Here is a 10,624-nt window from a genome sequence, read left to right on the forward strand (position 1 = left end):
TCTTCGTGCATAACAGTACCCCTCTCAAGCTTATGCTGCATTTTCAAACCTAGGAGATCTCTCTAAATGCAAACAAAGTTAAAGATTTGTTATTCACCAAGTTTATACGGAAATTAGCGAATCGCAGGGGCGTAGGAAAACTCGCATCTGGCGAATGAACCTGCGTATGCGGGGTTCTCTTCAGGGAGATTGCTAGTCCACGAAACACACCCCAGTCTGCAGCCACCTGGGAGTGTGGAACCAAGGGCGAGCGAACCGGGCGGGCAGGGGCGGAGCTTGCGGTGACTGCGGGTAGGAGGAGGAGCTACAGAGCTGTCACCAATCAGAGCCCAGCTTTGTTTTCTCTTGCCGACCAATGAGGGAGTTCTGCTGGAGGGGTTGTCTTCAAGTCTGAGACGCCCGCCGTCTTCGCAGCCTATCAGCAGGCGCCTCTTACCCCGCGGGAGGTGCGGCCCCGCCCCGCCTCTCCAGCCGCGGCCCTGCCCCTCCGAGGGTCGGGGCTGTGGAGGTTACTCGCCGGACCGGAGGCTGAGGCCGGGCTCCCACTGGGCTCCAGCGTCCTGCGCCCGCCGCGGCGGTGCCAAGCCCGCTGGCTCCAGATTGTCCTCTGCGGCGGTGGCGGTCGCTGCCTCCTTACCTCCGGGCCCGGGGCTGCAGGGGCCAGAGCGAGTGCGCCTCCCGCCCGCGGACCGCGGCTGCCCAGAGCAGGTAATGGGGCGCCGCGGGAGAGCGCCTGTGGGAGTCCTGGGTTCGGAGTTGGTGGTGGGGTCGGCTCCCGAAGCTGCTAGCTGAGCGGGCGAGCGGGCGAGCGGGCGAGCGGGGCCGCGGTGCTCAGGAGCCTCCCGCCCGCCTGGAGGCGCCTCCGCCCTGGAGCCCGCGGCGGGCACCTTGCGGGGAGGTGGGGGCGGGGCCGGGGCAGGGGCTGGGCCGCCTCGGGAGGGACCCTGAGGACCCCTGGAGATCTCTGGGGACCCTTGGGGACACGCGGGACTTCGGGCGGGGGCGGCGGCAGCGCCGACCCAGGGCGGGGAGGACCGGCAGGTGGAGGGAAAACTGCAGAGTTGAGTCAGAGTCTGGCTCCCCGGGGAAAAGAACCGATTGAAAGGGAGCAATAAGCTGGGTGGCTTTTTTTTTCTTCCTCTAAGCCAGAAAGGCGTCTTCACTTGGGTCATGTTAATTATATGTTTTCTGAGAACAGGGGTTTGGGCGTGCAGTCCACACGATAGCATCGTTTATTTACTTATTTTACTATTAAAAACATTAAAAGCAGTCTTTAGCGTGAATCTATTTGGGGGCTTTTGCTTAAGTGACAGGTAGACCCAGCAGAGTAACTCACCTTTGTCTGGGCTGAAGTGGGGAGCGGTGAGGTAGGAATGAGGGGGAGGAGTGTTCGTGATCAATGCCTGTGCAGGTTTGAAAGGATTGTGGGGGTGGAACCTTGTTTCTGTCACCGTGCCGTGGGTAGGAGTAGAATTGTGATTTTTTTCTTTTTCTAATTTTTAAAAACAACATTTACGTTTAAAAAAGGGCTCCCTAAAAGCAGTCTCTGGACTGAGGCTTTATGGATGCACCTGCTTTATTCAGGCAGTAATAGTTTTCAGGTAAATCTTGGGCAATTAATTACGTGATTTGATTTACTTGTAAAGAAGTATCCTCAATTGTTGCTACCTTTCCTTTGACATGGCCAATGTATTGTTTGTTTACGAGTGAATTGATGACGGTCACTGAGTTTTAGTGAAAATGTCACAGCGATGGCCCTTGGAGAGTTTTCTATGCTCAGGTTCACTCTGGTTCTACAAAAACAGTATTTCCATTTACTTGTGAAGCTCATCGCTTGTGAAGCTCATAGCACTCCATCAATTGTATAGTATGTCACCCCCTTATGCGTCTGAGGCAGGCTGTGCATAGCATGCCCATTTTACAGGTATGTAAACTGAAAGCCCTAGAGATGAAAGGAATCCTGCCTCACTTTGTTCCTACTTTATTTTATACTTGTAATGGATTTAATTAAAAAATCTGGATAAGATTCCCGCCATCAAGCCAGCTTCTGCGTACCAATTCGATCCCGTGTACACAGGTCAGAGGTGGAGACGGTTATTTTCAAGTAAAGAAATATTATCTCTAAGGTTTTTCTTTCCATTCAGGTTGCTAAGCTAGTTTGAATTTCAGGTGAAAGGCAATTTTCCACACAGGTAAAACAAACAAAAGTTAGTAGTGCTGTGTGAAAATCTCTATTTTAAATTTTGGGAAGCTTTCCGAATTAGAGAACCTTATTTATGTTTGCGTTTCTAGTGCAGTATTGAATTTTGGTACAATTTTTTGAATTGAATTGAAATAATTGGTATGCAGAAGGCAAATACTAATGAAATGCATTTTGATCCTGACTTATGACTTTGTCTCAGGAAGTATTTGAATTATAGACTGGTTGAAAAATAATTTCTTAATTAGAATAACTCGACCAAAGGATTTTGGGCCTTAGTGTGAGACAAGCTGAAATAGGTAGTTGGGAGTAAACTCTTGTGTGATGTTAAGGCTTAGGGAATTTTAGAGAATTGTTAGGTTATGTTAAATTTACAAGTTGTCAGGAATGTGAAGGTGTCTTATGGATTACTAAATGGAACTCCTTTTTTTTGAGATGGAGTCTCACTCTGTTATCCAGGCTGGAGTGCAGTGGCTCATGCAAACTCTGCCTCCCAAGTTCAAGCAATTCTTGTGCCTCAGTCTCGCAAGTGGCTGGGACTACAGGTGCACACCATCACATCCAGCTAATTTTTTTGTATTTTTGTGGGCGGTTTCACCATGTTGGCCAGGCTGGTCTCCAACTCCTGACCTCAAGTAATCTGCCCGCTTTGGCCACCCAAAGTGCTGAGATCACAGGCATAAGCCATCGCACCTGGCCTGAATGGAACTGTTCTAAACATGAAGTTATCTCTTGTTTTGTGGCTAATACCTGTGTTGCATATGTACATTTTAACATATTCATATAACATATAAGGCAACTCTTACACAAGTTATCATTCTATTTATTTGTGTTTTAGTGGCTTTAACTTTTACTTTCTGTCAAAATTCCTAGCACCCAAGCAAAAATTTTCATAAAGGAACCTTTTATCATCTGTTGATTATATAAAAAATGAATCATTTATTCTCAAGCCCAGCCCTCGTGCAGTGTGGGACACTGGAAAGATATGTTGGCTGTGTGTAAACTATTTGCCTGTATTCTTACCTGAAGCTTTGACTCCTCCCCCTCCCCCATGGTTTTCAGAGTTTCTGTGACTTTTTTCTTTTTTTCCACTGGGGGCTGCTTATTGGAGATTTCAAACAGATTTTTGGTTTTCCTTATTATGAACATCTCACTGACAAAGATACAAGGTACTGCAACTGTTTCTCTCCTAACTGCAGTTCAGACAATGAATGACTTAAGTCTTCATTTTATTAAATGAGATTCATTTGGAAGGAAAGGGTATTCCTTCATTTTGACTTTAAAGTGAAGGGAATTGTTAGTGAGGCTTGTGCACTGAAGATACTTTTTTATAAACCGAAGGTTCGTTGGCAACTCTGCACGTCTATTGGCGCCATTCTTCTGATAGTATATGTTCATTCTGTGTGTCTCTGTCATAGTTTGGTAATTCTCACAATATTGCAGACCTTTTCATTGTTATCTTATCTGTTATGGTGAGCTGTGGTAGGTGATCTTTGATGTTATTATTCTGATTGTTCTGGGGCTCCATGAACCACACCTATGTAATATGGTGAACTTAATTGATAAATGTTGCATATGTTTTGATATTCCACCAAATGGCCATTCCGCATCTCTCTTCCTCTCTCCAGGCCTCCCTATTCCCTGAGACACAACAATATTGAAATTAGGCCAGTTAATAACTTTACATTGGTCTTTAAGTGTTCAAGTGAATCAAAGAGTTCCATGTCTCTCACTTTAAATCAAAAAGCTAGAAATGAGTGAGCTTAGTGAGGAAGTCATGACAAGAGCTGAGACAGGCCAAAAGCTAGGCCTCTTGCACCAAACAACCAAGCTCTGAATACAAAGGAAATGTTCTTGAAAGAAATTAAAAGTGCTACTCCACTGAACACACAAACGATAAAAAGTATAACAGCCTTATTGCTGATATAGAGAAAGTTTTAGTGGTCTGGGTAGAAAAATCAAACCAGCCACAACATTCCCTTAAGCTAGCAGAGCAAAACTGTAACTCTCTTCAATTCAATAAAGGCTGAGAGAGGTAAGGAAGCTGCAGAGGAAAAGTTGGAAGCAGCTGGGCGTGGTGGCGCATGCCTGTAATCCCAGCACTTTGGGAGGCAGAGGCAGGTGGATCATGAGGTCAGGAGATTGAAACCATCCTGGCCAACATGGTGAAACCGCTTCTCAATTAAAATACAAAAAACTAGCCGGGCATGGTGGTACTCACCTGTAATCTCAGCTACTTGGGAGGCTGAGGCAGGGGAATTGCTTGAACCGGGGAGGTGGAGGTTGCAGTGAGCCGAGATCATGCTACTGCACTCCAGCCTGGTGAGAGAGTAACACTCCATCNAAAAAAAAAAAAAAAAAAAAAGCAGAGAGAGAGAGAAAAGAAAAGTTGGAAGCTAGAAGAGGTTGTTTCATGAGGTTTAAGGAATGAAGCCACTTCCTTAACACGAAAGTGCAAGGTGAAGCAGCAAATGCTGATATAGAAGCTGTAGCAGGTTATCCAGAAGATCTAGCTAAGATCATTGATGATGGTGGCTACACTGAACCATACTGTAGATGAAATAGCCTTCTGTTGGAAAAAGATGCCATCTTTGACTTTCTTAGCTAGAAAGAAGTCAATGCCTCATCTGAAAGGCTAGGCTGACTCTTTTGTTTGGAGCTAATGCAGCTGGTGACTTCAAGTTGAAACCAGTGCTCATTTACCATTCCAAAAATCATTAAGCATTATGCAAAATCTATGCTGCTTGTGCTCTATAAATAGAGGAACAAAGCCTGGATGACAATACATTTGTTTACAGCATGGTTTACTGAATCTGTTAAGCTCACTGTCGAGACCCACTGCTCAGAAAAAAAGGTGTCATTGAAACAGTACTGTTCAGTGGCAATGTACCTGACCACCCAAGAGCTCTGACGGAGATGAACAAGGAAAGGAAGTTAATGTTTTCATACCTGCTAACACAATATCCACACTGTACCCATGGATCTAGGAGTCATTGCACCTTTTAGGACTTATTATTTAAGAAATACATCTTGTAAAGCTATAGCTGCCATAGATAGTGATTCTTCTGATGGGTCTTGGCTAAGTAAATTGAAAACCTGGGAAGGATTCACAGTTCTAGATGCCATTAAGGGCATTTGTGATTCAAGGGAGGAGGTCAAAATTTTAACATTGACAGAAATTTGGAAGAAGTTGATTCCAACCCTCATGGATGACTTTCAGGTGTTCAAGACTTTAGAGGAAGAGGTACCTGCAGATGTGGTGGAAATAGCAAGAGAATTAGAATTAGAAGTGGACCCTGAAAATGTGACTGAATTGCTGCAATCTCATTATCAAACTTGAATGGATGAAGAGCTGCTTCTTCTGGATGAGCAAAGAAAGTGGATTCTTGAGAGGGAATCCATTTTTGGTGAAGATGCTGTGAGCATTGTTGAAATGACAATGGAGGATTTAGAATATTCTGTAAACTTAGTTAATTAAGCAGTGACAGGGCACGATAGGATTAACTTCAATTGTGAATGAAGTTCTACTGTGAGTAAAATGCTACCAAAAGAGAAACCTTTTGTGAAAGGCAGAGTCAGTCAATGTGGCAAACTTCATTGTTTTCTTATTTTAAGAAATTGCCACAGCCATCCCAGCTTTCGGCGATCAGCACCTTGTTCAGTCAGCAGCCATCAACACCAAGGCAAAATCCTCCACTAGCAAAAAGATTATGACTCCCCAAAGGCTCAGATGATCACTAGCAGTTCTTAAAAATAATAAAGCACTTTAAAATTAAGACATAATGCTATTGTCCGTATAATAGACTACAGTCTATATATATATATATATATATATATATATATATATATAACTGGTATATGCATTAGGAAAACAGAAAATTTCTGTTACTGGCTGTATTGCAATGTTAGTTTTACTAAGGTGGTCTGGAATGGAACACATGGTATCTTCAAGGTATGCCTGTGATTTCAGAAATATCCTCTCCTATTGGACCCTCTGAGTTTCCCTGTGTTCAGAAGCCCAGACCAAAGTGTAGATTTCTTGGTCTTCATTTATGAGTAGTTGAACTTTTTTTTTTTAATGGCTTGTGTTTTGTTTAAATTTTATGTAAACTAGCTAGGACTTAGCTCTTTGAGCCTAGTCTTAACGCTTTGCTTTCTTAGATTACCGAGTCTTTAAAATAAGTACTACAGAGCATATGTGTGGCAAAGTTATTTGCTACCTACTATGAACAGATGCTTAAGTTAAAAAAAAAACAAAAACAAAATTCCCAAATAAGATGTTTTTCCAGGCATGTAAATTTTTTTTCTTGAAGAGGCATTTAGTCTTTTTATGTAGGAGAACATTATCAGCTTGCTTTACTTATGAAAGAGAGGAGAGCATTCTTTTTTTCTCTGAAGATAGGAGCTATTTGTCAGGCTTGTTTATTACTGATTGGGTTGCTTGTTAGTGATTGTTTGAGAAGGGAGATGAAAAAGCATAGCGGTTGCAACACCCATTTTGGGTATAGAAATGACAGTATTAGTGGAGAATAAAGACGAGCTGGTACGATTGCATGTTGCAAGATGTTTTGAAGACAACTTTGTGCTTTGAAAATGTAGGATAGGAATCTAAGTGAGAAAGTCTTTCAGTAGTTGGTGTGTGTGTGTGTGTGTGTGTGTGTGTGTGTGTTTATTACAGTTCCGTTGAACTGTGGGTGGGGTGGAGAGCAGTGGTAATTTGTTTCTTACTAGAACACTGCTAGTTCTCAGGGGATTTGATGGAGATTTGGGAGAGAGAAAATGAGTAGGATTCAGCCCTTCTAGGAAGGTTGTTCTTGGCAGTGCCTTCGGCCCTTAGGAGAGTGTGGGCAGTTGGTTGTAAGTAGCCAGGCAGATTAAAAGGCTGCCCTCATCCAGGCTTCCCAGAGCTCTCTTCACCTTTGATGACCTTAATCAGGTCATTAAGCATTTTAAGACAGGTTTATAGCTCTCCTGTGGTCCACGCTTGGACTAAGTACTCCTTAATCTTCAAATTTATGTTTGAAATGAGTAGAAACCTGAACTTTATAAAATTAATGACTCGAGTATGCAAGTGAATAGTTTCATAGAGTTATTTGGCTTATGGTAGATTTCAGATTATGGTAGGTGCTTGAATATACTTATTTCTCATACTCTTTCTTCCATCCCTTTAAGAACAAAAAAAGGCCTTATTAGAAATAGGCAAACTTGAATACACATAGAGGTGTACTGCTCAAATTGAGGACTTGAGTTGGACTCCTGGTCTAGGTGTAGCTTTGAAAAGGGAACGGTCAGGTAGGATGCTGTACACGGCAGGTGTAGGTAGGGACAGGGATAATGTTAACCCTTTTTGCTGTAGGGAATACTGTCAGAGGGTCTTATGTGTAATTAGACATCACTTAGCTTTACTTATGATAAAAACACACTCTTGGATGGTTTCTCTGTATGTGTACTTAAAGCAGTTTGAATCTTGATAATCAAATATTTCTCAGGGTTGTAACATCTTTTTTGGCAATGAGAAGACTGTTGAAGTGATGATATAAAAACTTGGAGTTGAGCCTGGGATCAAAATTTGGAGTTATGGTCCAAGATTTATCAAGCTTCTACTGCTGATATTCAAAATAATTTTCTTTTCTTATTATGGCTTCTGATTACTTCTGAAGAGTGAGTTCAGACCTCTGTGCTCTAAAGCCCATCAGAGTATCCTTTTTGTACATAGCATAATCAGGATACAGATTAGGCATTTTGTCAAGTTTGGGAGAAGGAAGTTGAGCAGTGAGGAAATAAATTAACATGATTTTGATTTCTTTATAGTCATTTTAAATAGGATACAAATTTTATATTTTAGAAGTTTCAAAATGTAGTGATTTCACCTTTCATGTTAAGCTTAGTATGAAAAATTTCTACCACTGGTTCTCAAACTTTAGCATTCCTTAGGATCACATGGAGGGCTTGTCAAACCTTAGGTAGCTGCCTTCTAGCCCCAGAGTTTCTGATCAGTAGGTCTGGGAGGGAAGGGGGTGGGGGTGGGGTCTTGGCAATTTGCATTTCTTTTTTTTTTTTTTTTTTTTTGGAGACGGAGTTTCACTCGTGTTAACCAGGCTGGAGTGCAATGGCGCGATCTTGGCTCACTGCAACCTCCGCCTCCTGGGATCAGGCAATTCTCCTGCCTCAGCCTCCGGAGTAGCTGGGATTACAGGCACGCACCACCATGCCCAGCTAATTTTTTGTATTTTTAGTAGAGACGGGGTTTCACCATGTTGACCAGGATGGTCTCGATCTCTTGACCTCGTGATCCACCCACCTCGGCCTCCCAAAGTGCTGGGATTACAGGCTTGAGCCACCGCGCCCAGCCTGGCAATTTGCATTTCTAGTAGATTCTAAGGTCTTGTGCTGCAGCCACTGCAGGGGCCACTCCCTGAAAACAACTGAGTACATTCTAGGGTGAAACATAAGTGTAGTGGGTAACACAGGCTTTGAAGTTTGAGAGATCTAGGATTGAATCCCTATTTTGCTGCTTACTAGTGCTTTGACTTCAGGCAAGTTTCTAACCTCTGTTGTTCCATCTCTAAAGTGGAAATAATATAGTATTTTGCTGTTGTGAATGTAAGTGAGTTCCAATGAATAGAAGCTCAGGGAACTGCCTTGTAGATTGCAAGCATGGAATAAATGTTTTCTTTTATCCACAGAAAACATAAGTATATAAAATAGATAGAATCCTGCATCTTATACCATTGAACCAAAGACAGAAAATTTAATACTTAACCTCATTTCCTAGCACTGTGCTGGGGAAAAAAAATATGAGTACTCAATTACTTTTTAATGAGTGAAGGAAAAGTTGTGGATCCTAGTAATTTTCCAGAAACGTTTTTTTTAGAGACATAGAATATGCATATTGGTGCTGCCTCCTCCCTCTTCCCTTCAGAAAGTTTGGATTTTTAGATCACGGTATGTTGGACTCTCACGATAATCCTCATAGTTTACATTTTATGTAACAGGCATTTTAAAAGTTGCTTCTGGGAGCTGAATGACAGGAAGTACCTGAAAGTCATCTTTAGAACATACTATCACGTGTACTATGACAACTTTGTATTTGATGACCTTGAATACAGTTCTCAGGGATCTTTTCTCTCAACTTGCTGAATGCCTGGTTTCTTTTCTTTCCACAGACCTGCAGGAGCTCACCTCTGGCCGTCCTTCCATTAGTGAAACCCTCTTTCCTTTACTCTGTCACGATCACCGTCTTATTTCCATTGTAGCTGTTATCACACTCCTATCATCATCTTATTTGTTTACTTTTTATTGTTTTCTTCACTAGGACATTAACCCTAAGAGGGTAAGGACTTGATCTTTGCTACTGGGTCCCTGGGTTGAGATGGAGTTCCTGGTTTATGGAGATTGAATACCTGCTGGTTCGGTGAAGGCACCTCTGATGTGGAGCTGCCCCTCTCTGCTTTCCTCCCGAGCTCAGGGGCTCAGGCTGGAGTTAGTGCTCACTTCATGGCACATCATCATGATTGGCTCATGTAGAGTCTCCTACCTTATTTGTATCTTTCCCCTTTATCACCTGTCCCCATTCATGTTCTACCTTGGCCCCATGAGACCCTCTCTCTCTGGTGTGTGCATAATTCCCCTAAGGACAGCCAGATTATTATCTCGTTGACACTCTCACTAGCTGCTGCTTCCTGCATTCTTGCTGGCATGTGGCATTTTCTGACCTTATAATTTTTTCCAATCTGATGCAACAGATGGAGCAATTCAGCACAAAGTGATATGTTACTGTTCTTATTTGCAAGTATCTGATTACTAATGCAGTGGGGTATGTATTGTATACTGTGTGGGTTTTTCCTTGGGTGAGTTGAGCATTTATATGTCCTTTGCCTCTTTTTCTATTAGCTTTTCATATCTCTTTCCCATTTTTCTGCCCTAATTTTTAGCAGTTTTCTTCTTTTTCCAAGAAAAATTTTAGCAGCTTTCTTCTTTTTCTTGTTAGATTTTAAATGGTATACACATCTTAGTTTTTTTTACCTGTTGGATTTTTTTTCTTTGAAATATTTTTTTAAATAGAATCTTTAACTTTGTTATGATCCATCCCCCCCCCTTTTTTTTTTTTTTTTTTTACCTTCAGGGTCTTGTGTAGGAAATATCTATCCATTCATATTTACCAAAGTTATGTTTCTACATTTTCTTCTATGGCAAGACAGTTTTCCCATATCTCATTGGCTAAATAACTTAGTGATTTGTGATGCTACCTGTATCATATAGTAAGATCCACACACTTGTATGCACACACACTCCGACACATACACATATTCTCTGTCTCACCTTTTTAGTCTACCTGCTCTATTCTGATCAATTTGTCTGTTTCTGTGCTAATTTCACAGTGGTTTTTGCTTTTATTTTTATTGCTACAACTTGTTTATGTAT

The 10,624-nt window shown here is 42.1% G+C and overlaps 1 protein-coding gene across 5 annotated transcripts in view; it reads left to right on the forward strand.

Moving 5' to 3' along the window:
* The first annotated feature begins 484 nt into the window (after nt 1-484).
* MPP7 (membrane palmitoylated protein 7) overlaps nt 485-10,624 on the forward strand; it is a 241,838-nt gene continuing 231,698 nt past the window's right edge. For 3 of the 5 annotated variants that reach the window (XM_037740952.1, XM_037740951.1, XM_017535467.2), the window contains exon 1: nt 486-708. The gene's annotated coding sequence lies outside the window, so the exon portion shown is untranslated. Of the gene's footprint in view, nt 709-10,624 lie in introns of all 5 variants that reach the window. The other 2 variants (XM_017535464.2, XM_017535465.2) reach the window with 1 other exon arrangement.

This window comes from Cebus imitator, unplaced genomic scaffold (assembly GCF_001604975.1).
Source record: "Cebus imitator isolate Cc_AM_T3 unplaced genomic scaffold, Cebus_imitator-1.0 Scaffold92, whole genome shotgun sequence".
Taxonomy (NCBI): Eukaryota; Metazoa; Chordata; class Mammalia; order Primates; family Cebidae; genus Cebus; species Cebus imitator.